At 43.4% G+C, this 13,502-nt stretch overlaps 1 non-coding gene across 1 annotated transcript; it reads left to right on the top strand.

Moving 5' to 3' along the window:
• The first annotated feature begins 12,977 nt into the window (after window positions 1-12,977).
• Window positions 12,978-13,051, top strand: TRNAR-CCU (transfer RNA arginine (anticodon CCU)). Its single transcript has one exon. It is a non-coding gene; the product is annotated as a tRNA-Arg (tRNA).
• The last annotated feature ends 451 nt before the right edge of the window (window positions 13,052-13,502 follow it).

Raw genomic sequence — 13,502 nt, 5'->3', positions numbered from 1 at the left:
CTTGCAAGGCTTATGTGATGTGTATTACCGAGAGGGCCCAGAGATACCTCTCCGACACTCGGAGTGACAAACCCTAATCTCGAAATACGCCAACCCAACATCTACCATTGGAGACACCTGTAGTACTCCTTTATAATCACCCAGTTACGTTGTGACGTTTGGTAGTACCCAAAGTGTTCCTCCGGTAAACGGGAGTTGCATAATCTCATAGTTATAGGAACATGTATAAGTCATGAAGAAAGCAATAGCAACATACTAAACGATCAGGTGCTAAGCTAATGGAATGGGTCATGTCAATCAGATCATTCAACTAATGATGTGACCTTGTTAATCAAATAACAACTCTTTGTTCATGGTTAGGAAACATAACCATCTTTGATTAACGAGCTAGTCAAGTAGAGGCATACTAGTGACACTCTGTTTGTCTATGTATTCACACATGTATTATGTTTCCGGTTAATACAATTCTAGCATGAATAATAAACATTTATCATGATATAAGGAAATAAATAATAACTTTATTATTGCCTCTAGGGCATATTTCCTTCAGTCTCCCACTTGCACTAGAGTCAATAATCTAGTTTCACATCGCCATGTGATTTAACAGCAATAGTTCATATCACCATGTGATTAACACCCATAGTTCACATCATCATGTGACCAACACTCAAAGGGTTTACTAGAGTCAGTAATCTAGTTCATATCTCTATGTGATTAACACCCAAAGAGTACTAAGGTGTGATCATGTTTTGCTTGTGAGAGAATCTTAGTCAACGGGTCTGCCATATTCAGATCCACATGTATTTTGCAAATTTCTATGTCAACTATGCTCTTCATGGAGCTACTCTAGCTAATTGCTCCCACTTTCAATATGTATCTAGACTGAGACTTAGAGTCATCTAGATTAGTGTCAAAACTTCCATCGGCGTAACCCTTTACGACGAACCTTTTGTCACGTCCATAATCGAGAAACATATCCTTATTTCACTAAGGATAATTCTGACCGCTGTCCAGTGATCTACTCCTAGATCACTATTGTACTCCCTTGCCAAATCAGTGCAGGGTATACAATAGATCTGGTATACAGCATGACATACTTTATAGAACCTATGGCCAAGGCATAGGGAATGACTTTTCATTCTCTTTCTATCTTCTGCCGTGGTCGGGCTTTGAGTCTTACTCAACTTCACACCTTGTAACACAGGCAAGAAACTTTTTCTTTGACTGTTCCATTTTGAACTATTTCAAAATCTTGTCAAGGTATGTACTTATTGAAAAACTTATCAAGCGTCTTGATCTATCTCTATAGATCTTGAAGCTCAATATGTAAGCAGCTTCACCGAAGTCTTTCTTTGAAAAACTCCTTTAAAACATTCCTTTATGCTTTACAGAATAATTCTACATTCTTTCCGATCAACAATATGTCATTCACATATACTTATCAGAAATGCTGTAGTGCTCCCACTCACTTTCTTGTAAATACAGGCTTCTCCAAAAGTCTGTATAAAGCCAAATGCTTTGATCACACTATCAAAGCGTTTATTCCAACTCCGAGATGCTTGCACCAGTCCATAAATGGATCGCTGGAGTTTGCATACTTTGTTAGCTCCCTTTGGATCGACAAAACCTTCTGGTTGTATCATATACAACTCTTCTTCCAGAAATCCATTCAGGAATGCAGTTTTGACATCCATCTGCCATATTTCATAATCATAAAATGCGGCAATTGCTAACATAATTCTGACGGATTTAAGCATCGCTACGGGTGAGAAGGTCTCATCGTAGTCAACCCCTTGAACTTGTCGAAAACCTTTCGCGACAAGTCGAGCTTTATAGACAGTAACATTACCGTCAGCGTCAGTCTTTTTCTTGAAGATCCATTTATTCTCAATTGCTTGCCGATCATCGGGCAAGTCAACCAAAGTCCATACTTTGTTTTCATACATGGATCCCATCTCAGATTTCATGGCCTCAAGCCACTTTGCGGAATCTGGGCTCACCATCGCTTCTTCATAGTTCGTAGGTTCATCATGATCTAGTAGCATGACTTCCAGAACTGGATTACCGTACCACTCTGGTGCGGATCTCACTCTGGTTGATCTACGTGGTTCAGTAGTATCTTGTCCTGAAGCTTCATGATCATCACCATTAGCTTCCTCACTGATTGGTATAGGTGTCGCAGAAACAGTTTTCTGTGATGTACTATTTCCAATAAGGGAGCAGGTACAGTTACCTCGTCAAGTTCTACTTTCCTCCCACTCACTTCTTTCGAGAGAAACTCCTTCTCTAGAAATGATCCATTCTTAGCAACGAATGTCTTGCCTTCGGATCTGTGATAGAAGGTATACCCAACAGTTTCTTTTGGGTATCCTATGAAGACACATTTCTCCGCTTTGGGTTCGAGCTTATCAGGTTGAAGCTTTTTCACATAAGCATCGCAGCCCCAAACTTTAAGAAACGACAACTTTGGTTTCTTGCCAAACCATAGTTCATAAGGTGTCGTCTCAATGGATTTTGATGGTGCCCTATTTAACATGAATGCGGCCGTCTCTAAAGCATAACCCCAAAACGATAGCGGTAAATCAGTAAGAGACATCATAGATCGCACCATATCTAGTAAAGTACGATTACGACGTTCGGACACACCATTACGCTGTGGTGTTCCGGGTGGCGTGAGTTGCGAAACTATTCCAGAATTTTTCAAGTGTACACCAAACTCGTAACTCAAATATTCTCCTCCACGATCAGATCGTAGAAATTTTATTTTCTTGTTACGATAATTTTCAACTTCACTCTGAAATTCCTTGAACTTTTCAAATGTTTCAGACTTATGTTTCATTAAGTAGATATACCCATATCTGCTTAAATCATCTGTGAAGGTGAGAAAATAACGATATCCGCCACGAGCCTCAATATTCATCGGACCACATACATCGGTATGTATGATTTCCAACAAATCTGTTGCTCTCTCCATAGTACCGGAGAACGGTGTTTTAGTCATCTTGCCTATGAGGCACGGTTCGCAAGTACCAAGTGATTCATAATCAAGTGATTCCAAAAGCCATCAGTATGGAGTTTCTTCATGCGCTTTACACCGATATGACCTAAACGGCAGTGCCACAAATAAGTTGCACTATCATTATTAACTTTGCATCTTTTGGCTTCTATACTATGAATATGTGTATCACTATCTTCGAGATTCAACAAGAATAGACCACTCTTCAAAGGTGCATGACCATAAAAGATATTATTCATATAAATAGAACAACCATTATTCTCTGATTTAAATGAATAACCGTCTCGCATTAAACAAGATCCAGATATAATGTTCATGCTCAACGCTGGCACCAAATAACAATTATTTAGGTCTAATATTAATCCCGAAGGTAGATGTAGAGGTAGCGTGCCGACCGCGATCACATCGACTTTGGAACCGTTTCCCACGCGCATCGTCACCTCGTCCTTTAACTAGTCTCTGTTTATTCTGCAGCTCCCGTTTCGAGTTACTACTCTTAGCAACTGAACTAGCATCAAATACTAAGGGGTTGCTATAAACACTAGTAAAGTACACATCAATAACATGTATATCAAATATACTTATGTTCACTTTGCCATCCTTCTTATCCGCCAATCACTTGGGGTAGTTCCGCTTCCAGTGACCAGTCCCTTTGCAGTAGAAGCACTTAGTCTCAGGCTTAGGTCCAGACTTGGGCTTCTTCACATGAGTAGCAACTTGCTTGCCGTTCTTTTGAAGTTCCCCTTCTTCCCTTTGCCCTTTTCTTGAAACTAGTGATCTTGTCAACCATCAACACTTGATGTTTTTCTTGATTTCTACCTTCGTTGATTTCAGCATCACGAAGAGCTTGGGAATTGTTTCTGTTATCCCTCGCATATCATAGTTCATCACGAAGTTCTACTAACTTGGTGATGGTGACTAGAGAATTCTGTCAATCACTATCTTATCTGGAAGATTAACTCCCACTTGATTCAAGTGATTGTAGTACCCAGACAATCTGAGCATATGCTCACTAGTTGAGCGATTCTCCTCCATCTTTTAGCTATAGAACTTGTTGGAGACTTCATATCTCTCAACTCGGGTATTTGCTTGAAATATTAACTTCAACTCCTGGAACATCTCATATGGTCCATGACGTTTAAAACGTCTTTGAAGTCCCGATTCTAAGCCATTAAGCATGGTGCACTAAACTATCAAGTAGTCATCATATTGAGCTAGCCAAACGTTCATAACGTCCGCATCTGCTCCTGCAATAGGTCTGTCACCTAGCGGTGCATCAAGGACATAATTCTTCTGTGCAGCAATGAGGATAAACCTCAGATCACGGATCCAATCCGCATCATTGCTACTAACATCTTTCAACACAATTTTCTCTAGGAACATATCAAAATAAACACAGGGAAGCAACAACGCGAGCTATTGATCTACAACATGATTTGCAAAATACTACCAGGACTAAGTTCATGATAAGTTTAAGTTCAGTTAATCAAATTACTTAGGAACTCCCACTTAGATAGACATCCCTCTAATCCTCTAAGTGATCACGTGATCCAAATCAACTAAACCATAACCGATCATCACGTGAGATGGAGTAGTTTTCAATGGTGAACATCGTCATGTTGATCATATCTACTATATGATTCACGCTCGACCTTTCGGTCTCTGTGTTCCGAGGCCATATCTGCATATGCTAGGCTCGTCAAGTTTAACCTGAGTATTCTGCGTGTGCAAAACTGGCTTGCACCCGTTGTAGATGGACGTAGAGCTTATCACACCCGATCATCACGTGGTGTCTGGGCACGACGAACTTTGGCAACGGTGCATACTTAGGGAGAACACTTCTTGATAATTTAGTGAGAGATCATCTTATAATGTTACCGTCAATCAAAGCAAGATAAGATGCATAAAAGGATAAACATCACATGCAATCAATATAAGTGATATGATATGGCCATCATCATCTTGTGCTTGTGATCTCCATCTCCGAAGCACCGTCATGATCTCCATCGTCACCGGTGCGACACCTTGATCTCCATCGTAGCATCGTTGTCGTCTCGCCAATCTTATGCTTCCACGACTATCACTACCGCTTAGTAATAGAGTAAAGCATTACATCGCGATTGCATTGCATACAATAAAGCGACAACCATATGGCTCCTGCCAGTTGCCGATAACTTGGTTACAAAACATGATCATCTCATACAATAAAATCAGCATCATGCCTTGACCATATCACATCACAACATGCCCTGCAAAAACAAGTTAGACGTCATCTACTTTGTTGTTGCAAGTTTTACGTGGCTGCTACGGGCTTAAGTAAGAACTCATCTCACCTACGCATCAAAACCACAACGATAGTTCGTCAAATAGACTCCGTTTTAACCTTCTCAAGGACCGGGCGTAGCCACACTTGGTTCAACTAAAGTTGGAGAGACAGTCTTCCGCAAGCCATCTATGTGCAAAGCACGTCGAGGGAACCGGTCTCGCGTAAGAGTACGCGTAAGCTTGGTCCGGATCGTCTCAACCAACAATACCGCCGAACCAAAGTATGACATGCTGGTAGGCAGTATGACTTGTATCGCCCACAACTCACTTGTGTTCTACTCGTGCAAATAACATCAAACCATAAAACCTAGGCTCGGATGCCACTGTTGGGGAACGTAGTAATTTCAAAAAATTTCCTACGCACACGCAAGATCATGGTGATGCACAGCAACGAGAGGGGAGAGTGTTGTCTATGTACCAACGCAGACTGACTGCGGAAGCGATCACACAACGTAGAGGAAGTAGTCGTACGTCTTCTTCCCGATCCGACCGATCCAAGCACCGTTACTCCGGCACCTCCGAGTTCTTAGCACACGTTCAGCTCGATGACGATCCCCGGGCTCCGATCCAGCAAAGCTTCGGGGAGGAGTTCCGTCAGCACGACGGCGTGGTGACGATCTTGATGTACTACCGACGCAGGGCTTCGCCTAAGCACTACAACGGTATGATCGAGGTGGAATTTGGTGGCAGGGGGCACCGCACACGGCTAAGGAGCGATCTCAAGGATCAAGTTGTGTGTCTATGGGGTGCCCCCTGCCCCCGTATATAAAGGCCAGGGGCAAGGGGGTCGGCCGGCTAGGAGGGAGGCGCAGGGAGGAGTCCCACTCCTACCGGGAGTAGGACTCCTTCCCCCAAATCCTATTCCTAATAGGACTCTTCGGGAGAAAGAGAAGAGAGGGGGGCCGGCCCCTTCTCCTAGTCCTAATAGGACTAGGGAAGGGGGGTTCGGCCGGCTAGCCTGTGGGCTGCCCCTTCTCTCTTTTCCACTAAGGCCCAATAGGCCCATTTGCCTCCCGGGGGGGTTCCGGTAACCCTCCCGGTAATCCGGTAAAATCCTGATTTCACCCGGAACACTTCCGATGTCCAAACATAGGCTTCCAATATATCAATCTTTACGTCTCGACCATTTCGAGACTCCTCGTCATGTCCGTGATCTTATCCGGGACTCCGAACAACCTTCGGTACATCAAAATGCATAAACTCATAATAACTGTCATCGTAACGTTAAGCGTGCGGACCCTACGGTTCGAGAACAATGTAGACATGACCGAGACACGTCTCCGGTCAATAACCAATAGCGGGACCTGGATGCCCATATTGGCTCCTACATATTCTACGAAGATCTTTATCGGTCAGACCGCATAACAACATACGTTGTTCCCTTTGTCATCGGTATGTTACTTGCCCGAGATTCGATCGTCGGTATCCAATACCTAGTTCAATCTCGTTACTGGCAAGTCTCTTTACTCGTTCCGTAATACATCATCTCATAACTAACATCTTAGTTATTATGCTTGCAAGGCTTATGTGATGTGTATTACCGAGAGGGCCCAGAGATACCTCTCCGACACTCGGAGTGACAAACCCTAATCTCGAAATACGCCAACCCAACATCTACCATTGGAGACACCTGTAGTACTCCTTTATAATCACCCAGTTACGTTGTGACGTTTGGTAGTACCCAAAGTGTTCCTCCGGTAAACGGGAGTTGCATAATCTCATAGTTATAGGAACATGTATAAGTCATGAAGAAAGCAATAGCAACATACTAAACGATCAGGTGCTAAGCTAATGGAATGGGTCATGTCAATCAGATCATTCAACTAATGATGTGACCTCGTTAATCAAATAACAACTCTTTGTTCATGGTTAGGAAACATAACCATCTTTGATTAACGAGCTAGTCAAGTAGAGGCATACTAGTGACACTCTGTTTGTCTATGTATTCACACATGTATTATGTTTCCGGTTAATACAATTCTAGCATGAATAATAAATATTTATCATGATATAAGGAAATAAATAATAACTTTATTATTGCCTCTAGGGCATATTTCCTTCAGTCACCTCCCACGTCGCCGTCACCGTTGTCTTGCCGCCGGGGCTCCGAAAGCTTCCCACCCCACCTCCCCGACACAGCCGCGACCAGGAAGCTGCCCCGCCAGCTCCTTCGTCCTGACACCAGCACGCTCGTCAGACGCCGCCAGGGCAGCCAACTGGTCCGAGGGCGACGCGACTCCCTTCGTTGGACGGCTCCTTCGTCGACACCCACAAGCTGTTCGACAGTTTGCCAAGGTACAAAATAGACTCCACCGACGAGTTCTTTTTGCATAATTTCCTTTGTGACTCCGACGATTCCTCGTCCGATGATGAGGAGGAGATCTTGGCTGCCGTGTTGGTCCATCACCACCTCAATAGCCAATGGCTGTTGTTTCGTTGCTCCATTCTGTGGCACCTTCCGGTGTTGAATCACAACCGAGAGAGCGGGCATTCCCTTCTTTGGAAGGACTACTTTGACACAGCGAACAAGCTGTTCAAACATCAGAAATTCCGGCGCCATTTCCGTATGAGTAGGCATCTTTTCAACCGTATTAGAGAGGGGGTGGTTGGATACGATGACTATGTCGAGTGCAAAGAGGATTCCCTTGGAAAGATTGGCTTCTCCTCTTATTAGAAATGCCCTGCAGCCGTCCGGAGCTTGCATACGGAGTGCCCGGTGATCTCATTGACGAGTACTATACGTCCGTATGAGAGAGTCTACATGCCTGGACTCCATGTACAAGTTCTGCAAGGTTGTGATTGTTGTGTTTGGCCCTGAGTACTTGAGAGAGCCGGCTCCTAAAGATACAACCCGCTTGTTGGCGATGAATGCCAGCAGGGGCTTCCCAGGATGCTTGGCAGCATAGACTGCATGCACTGGGCCAAGGGCAATATAAGGGCCAGGTCAGGGCTTGCACTGTCATACTTGAGGCCGTGGCATCACAAGATCTCTGGATCTGGCACTCTTTCTTCGGCATGGCCGGATCACACAATGATATCAACGTGCTTCAACGCTCGCCTGTGTTTGCAAGGCTTGCCGAAGGCAACAACCCACGTGTGAGTGTTACCATCAACGACCACAACTACGACAAATGATACTACCTAGGTGACGGTATCTATCCTCGGTGGACCACTATTGTGAAGACAATCCCTAACCCTGTCGGAGAGAAGAGGAAAAGATTCGCCCAAGAGCAAGAGAGTGCTAGGAAGGACGTCGAGCGTGCCTTCGGTGTTTTGCAATCTCGATGGGGCATCTTTCGGTATCCTGCTAGGACTTGGAGCACGAAGAAGCCGTGGGAGGTGATGACTGCTTGTGTAATCATGCACAATATCATCGTATAAGATAAGTGTCCGAACGTATCTACGATTAAGGGTTTCAGTTTCAGGGTGAGAATGTTGTGCTTGAGTATGGAGGAGCGGCAACGTTTGAATAGTTCACCCAATTTCACCATGAAATGCGTGATTAGGAAACTCACATGCAGCTACAAAATGATTTGGTCGAGTATATGTGGGCTTATGTTGGCAACCAATAGATGTATCCTTTTTATTTGACTTGTAAGACTATGCGAGAACAATTTAATTTATATTCGGACTTGTTAAACTATCTTTTATATTTGGCTGCGAAAACTATGCTTCCTTATGAAACTGTATATTTGCTTGTGAAATATGCAAAGTGTTCAATAAAAATGGAGGTCAGCTGGCCAGCCCGGTAAATATGGGCGGCGCGTTGGACACACTCCAACCCAAATCAAAAAGATGACGGACACTGAACGGGCGGCCGATCCAATAGACAAAACCGTTCGTTTGGGTTAGCGTGTTGGAGTTGCTCTTAATACCCAGGAAAATGTCAGCGGTGATATAGTCAAAACCATCTGTCACCGTGTCCATGGGGTGCTACCTTTCTTCACACAGTCAAGGGATATATTTACTTTACACACAGACGAACCAAACAGAATATGGTTTATCCCGTCCGGAGCTGTTACACTATGTTATCTGATTCCATTTACGTTTACGTTACCACTCCTCAAAACAAACACCTTCTTTGTGTCAAAGTTCTCAGCCACTGTGATTGGGACTTCGATTTCTTTCAGCACTCTACACCAACCCACTCACAGCCTTACTTTTCCAACAACACTACATAATAAATAACCAAGTCCGGTTTCTTTAATCAATCCACTCGACTAGATGAGAGCAAGGATAATATTGGCTATATCTAATAGCCAATATGTATAGTAGTTACCTATATAAATGTAGTACTCCCTCTCTTCTAAATTAAGTGCTGTGGTTTTAGTTTCAATTTAAACTAAAACCACAATACTTATTTTGAAACAGAGGGAATACTTTATTAATACATGATTTGTCTTACACTCTCAAAAAGCTTTTTTTTGGAGCCGTGATGCACGCGACTCTTAATCTGCATCACGCTTCTTTCGTCTCTCCTCCAACTCAGCAAAATATAATACCTAAACTCTTATAACTTGCTTACATCACCTTATTAGAATTTCTTCAAGCGAGTAGTTTTTTGCTTCCTTGCATTCTCGATTGGTGCGTGGTGGGCGAGGCGGTGGGGTGACCATGTTGTTATTTTTTGCTTCCTTGCTTCTCTGCTATGTTTAACATGCGAGCTACACAAAGAATAAATTTATGGATTTTAGAAGTGAGTGGTAGATGTACTAAAAGCCACGAATTTGTTGACCCACACAAAAAAACAAATTCATGGGTTTTAATGGCGAACAATGCAAGTGCTACAAATCAACATATTTGTTGTGTTTTTTTTTGTGTGTAGCTCAAATGTTATAATATCTCTAATAAATAAATTTATACACATGTAGAACTCGTTCATACGTTCATGTGGAGTTTTTTATGAATATTTTGAAGCTCACACTTTTGTTTTCCGAAAATACTTCAACACTTTGCTGAATGACACATGCACTACAGCTAATCCCACAGCCCGCTGCTGTCTAGATTTGCCCATGGATGGTGCCATGAACATGTCGTTCAAGTTTCGGCTGGACAAGCATCGTCGGTGTAGCAGTGCTCTTTATTTTTTCACAAACGACCCAATGGAGCCCAAGCTCTAAAACGAATTTCTTGGAGTGTACTTACTGCTCTCAATAAAAGAGGAGCCGGTAAAATATTCAGAGGTATTGATCGATATGCATGGTACATAGTATGTGTGTATGTCAATTTCTTACACCAGCCAACCAATCACCATGGTTTCTGTGCGATAGAGATTAATTTCAACTTTCAACCAATCCCTTTCACGGGAGCAACACATGACTGCAGTTCAAGTGAAATTGCAAGATTTTCCCAACTTTGAACCAATCACTTTTAGTCTTTCACCAGTAGCAATAGCACGCCATGTTGTCATCTCTCTCTCTCTCTCTCTCTCTCTCTCTGCCTGTCTCTTTTTCTCAACCAATCCCTTTCACCAGGAGCAATAGCATGACCGCTCATGCGGAGTTGCAAGATCTATTTAGTCCCCCCCCCCCCCCCCCCACCCCCAACACACACACACACGAAACACGAAGAAACAACCCAAGATGGAGATGGTTGTCTCTGCGATTGCAGGCGACCTAGTTAACCGGTTCATATCCTTCTTGATAAACAAGCACGAGAGCCATGCAAATCTAGATAAGAAGGTGGAAAGGCTACAACAGCTGCTTCTTCGAGTTCACATGGTCATCGAGGAGGCCGAGGGGCGATACATCACCAACTCCAGAATGTTGCTTGAGCTCAAGAAGCTTGCAGAGGCCATGTACCAAGGTTACCATGTCCTGGACACCATCAAATACAAGGCCCTTTGTAGCTCAAGGGATGAAAAGGAGGTTAGCAGCAGCTCCAATACCTTGTCGCTCTCAAATTCTATCAAGTGCTTTCATACCAATTCTACCAACTGCTTTCGTACCACAAGGAGCACTACTACAATTTTTCATGACCTTGATAGTGTATTGAAGAACTTAGAAACCATGGTTTCTAACATGACAGAGTTTGTCTTGCTTGTTGGAGGATGTGAGCGCATGCCTCGTGGCCCTTACGACACGTACCTGTACATCGACAACTTCATGTTTGGTCGTCAAGTAGAAAAACAGCAAATCATGAATGTTTTGCTACAAGAAAATATTCCTCCTTTCACTCCAACTGTTCTTCCGATCATCAGCACCAATAGAGTGGGCAAGAAAACTCTAGTCGCGCATGTTTGTAACAATGATAGAGTTAAATCACACTTCCCTTTCATCTTGCGTCTGAAAGGGGAAAGCATTCAGAAAACTGAGCATGGGGCTTTCATTCCAACTGGGAGGACATTGGTTGTGGTTGAATTTACTTCAGACATAGATGATGTTAGTTGGCAAAAGTTTTATTCCACAACCAGACGTATGGGAAAAGGAAGCAAGATCATAATCATAAGTAGGATTGAGAGTGTATCGAGACTCGGAACCATAAGGCCGATGCACTTAAACAGCTTGTCGCTGGAGGAGTATAGTTACCTCTTCAAGGTCCTTGCATTCGGAAGCACAAATCCAGATGATCACCCCCGGCTATCATTGGTAGCGAGTGAGCTAGCTGTGTTGATGGGAGGTTCGCTCGTGGTAGCAAATGTGTGCGCCGATATCTTCAGAAAGAACCAGAATCTTCAGTTCTGGCAACATATCCTCAACAAGTACAGAAACTTTCTGGCAGACAATCTCTCGGTGTTTTGTGAACATCCAAAGCTTCTCATCGAGAGAGATCGCCCGGTGGATATAGCAAAACTCGTGTCATCGACCTCTGCTCCGCTTCGCCTCATGCCACCGCACTGCGAAGACGACGATTCTACGAGGGATTTGCCCAAGGTGAGGTATGGGGACCTGATCGCCGGCTCCGTTGTTCCGCCGAAGGAGAAGTTTGAGCTAGTAGGTTGGGAGTCGCGGATACCACCATATAAGAAGTATGTCAATGTGGCTATGTTCTCTGGTGAGGTGAATGTTTCGGAACATGTGGTCTCCCCTTGCAAGAAGCGCATACGATTTAGTTAGAGAATGTAGTTTTCTTCATTAGATGAAGTTGAGATGACAATGAGCTGCTGTAATTTTGTACAGATCAATCCAAGAGTGTAGCCTATATGGCATGACCAACTCGCCAAGCTTTGATGGCCAATGGTAGGCCCGAATTTGTTAGCCATGCAAAGAAGATTAATTTCTACAACCTGTATGAGCACACCATGTACCATGGTTTGCAAGCTCTTATTGGCACTTGGCAGTCTACACAAGAGAAAGTATCTCATATGTTTTTAGCATAGTGAGAAAAATAAATATCAAAGTAACGGTTTTGGTAAATATATTTCAGTCTGTGTCACTCTAGGGGAAAACAGTCAATTCTTGTGCCTGTTGCTAGGTACTGCATAGTAGTTTCGTGCACAACCACACCTCAATCCTAATTAAAAAAGAGGGTTTTATCTTGCGCTAAACTAACGATATCATGGTAATGACAACAAATACAAAGTGTTCAAATCACGTCTTATAATAAGAAGAAATCTTTCTCGGTATCAATCCCCTTGCCCCTCATTCTTTGAGAATCAGAAGGATCCTTTTCGAGTTTCCAGTTTCTGGTACTCCAGAGCGGAGTAGAGCAGTTTGGTAGCTCACGAGGCTCCTAACCTTGAGGTCACGGGTTCGATTCCCGTCTCCGCACTTAGCAGAAGGATTTTCAGGATACTTCCTTCGTGGAATAAGATATTGGATCAACCCGCTCGCGCAAAAGCTCGACCAAATAGAGTACTCATTTCCTTTCTTCACTGGAGCAAGCGACACAGGCATGGAGATGGAGGGTCATCATTAAACGCCAAGTGAGTACTAGTTAGTGGCAGAGTATGGTCCAGCCTTTCCACAAATTACATTACATGCATGCTACAAAGTCGTTTAACAGCTACTACAAGTCATTTGAATGGAGTGAGTAAAGTTGTTCAACAGTCAGCTCTCTCATGGCAGGAGGTATCAGAGGTCTAAATCATACTACATCATACCATACATAAATAAGAAATCACAAATCTAAATGCCTGAGCTACACCTCTATTTCCGACCGAATCAGATGGACAATCAACATCTGGCCATACTTCTTTTTTGCTTCAAAGAGACACACATCC

Source organism: Triticum aestivum, chromosome 6A (genome assembly GCF_018294505.1).
Source record: "Triticum aestivum cultivar Chinese Spring chromosome 6A, IWGSC CS RefSeq v2.1, whole genome shotgun sequence".
Taxonomy (NCBI): Eukaryota; Viridiplantae; Streptophyta; class Magnoliopsida; order Poales; family Poaceae; genus Triticum; species Triticum aestivum.
Note: the sequence above shows the minus strand (reverse complement) of the source record. Positions and strands in the feature narration are given on the sequence as shown.